The sequence below is a fragment of the Octodon degus genome, unplaced genomic scaffold, assembly GCF_000260255.1.
Source record: "Octodon degus isolate 3935 unplaced genomic scaffold, OctDeg1.0 scaffold00244, whole genome shotgun sequence".
NCBI lineage: Eukaryota > Metazoa > Chordata > Mammalia > Rodentia > Octodontidae > Octodon > Octodon degus.
Genome location: NW_004524820.1, coordinates 2,841,097 through 2,842,732, shown reverse-complemented (window position 1 = coordinate 2,842,732; position 1,636 = coordinate 2,841,097). Strand labels below are relative to the sequence as shown.

The window sequence follows — 1,636 nt, the reverse complement described above, 5'->3', positions numbered from 1 at the left end:
AAATATCTCAGTTTCTGGGTGAAAATACGCATTTCAATGAGAGAATGATATCACCTCTTTAGCAAAGAATAGAGGGGCCAGCGGGTAAAAAGCACTGGCCACAGATGGTATCTTGTCAAAAAGCTAGTTTTTTCATCCCCAAATCCTTTGAGTGAATTCAAGTTTCAAAATGGTACACCAACTCATAGAAAGTAGACATCATTAAGGCAACAGTTTTAGTCCATGTTCAGAACTCTGATCCCACCACATCTCCCCTTCACTCTTCAGGACTGCCTAGTCTTGTCTATTGCTTCTCCTCCATGAGTATCCATCATCCAGAGCCTTCAGCAGCCTTCAGTTTCACAGGCTGGGGGCAAGCCAGTTAAGGAACTTCAAACCCAAGGAAACAGGCTGCATTGGCTGGGAAGGCTCGGGTCATCACTGCATTAAACCCTTTGTACAAGGATATGATTCCTTCTTTCTGGATCAGCTCTCTCAGAACATCTCTGAAGCCCTTATCGTATTTTCCAGGAGGTTCAGTCTATTTTCCAGGAAGTCAAGTCAGTGAGACTTGAGCATCTGGAGGGACTGCTACAGCCCAGTTGAAGATCCCTGCAATTTCCCCAGCTATCAGGATTGAGGAGCAATGAGGTCACTGACACGTTTTTCCTCTGGAGTGAAAATATTCTTCAGCCATGTGTATGTCATAAAATACATCCCACTGGCTGAAACATGTCTCATGAGGGTGAGCACAGTGCCTTTATAAATGCCTTGAATTCCAGATTCCTGGTACAGCTGTTATGTGTAGTACAAGGCTCCATTGTATTTGGTTTCTCCTGAAGAAGTCTAACTCTTCCATAAGCACTTGAGCCATTCAACAGAGGTCATGATTCTTATTAAATACACAAGATAACATCTCAGCAGAAAATATTTGGGGTAGCTCAGTGTATCTTCTGGGGATTTCTGCTGTAGTTTCTTTCCCAGACCAAACCCAAAGAAGTACATGGAGGTGACCCCAATGATAAGGACTGCCATGCCCCAGTACAGACCTATGATGCCTTCCCTAGTAAGAGTCTTTTGAAAGCAGTCAATGGTCCTGGCATACATAGGAGGCTGTCCAGGGAAATTTGGTGGCTGTGTCGGCAGTCAGATCTTGACAGTGTCCAAAGGGTGTCCCAGAAACACCAGGCACACACCGCCAAAGCCGCTGGCTAGCAGGTTCTTGAGTGGACTGATCGGCCACAGCTCATCTGCCATGGTCAGTCAGGAATCATCCTGTCAGTTTTGCTTCATCACCCCAGCTTCAGCACCATGCTGCCCCTCTTTTTTATAGAGAAACCTCTTGGGAAAATAGTATAGACTAGAAAGTATATATCTATATTCTCCATGTTACACACAAAACAGATAATATCTAACCTCATCATTCTATACAGAGACAGACAGACAGACAGATACATACATACATACATACATACATTCATACATACATACATACATACATACATAGAGGAAGGACAGAGAGAGATAGAGATAGTGATAGAGAGATAGAGAGAGAGGTAGGTAGTTTTGGGATAATAAGTGCTGTAGCACCCCAGCTTTGCATATCTGATAGTCTGTGTATTGCAGATACCTAGAAAATTAGTTAAGATTTGGGAAT

At 43.4% G+C, this 1,636-nt stretch overlaps 1 pseudogene; it reads right to left on the bottom strand.

Annotated features, from left to right (window-relative positions):
- Positions 1 to 339: 339 nt before the first annotated feature.
- On the bottom strand, positions 340 to 1,236 carry LOC101586624 (annotated as a pseudogene).
- Positions 1,237 to 1,636: the final 400 nt, after the last annotated feature.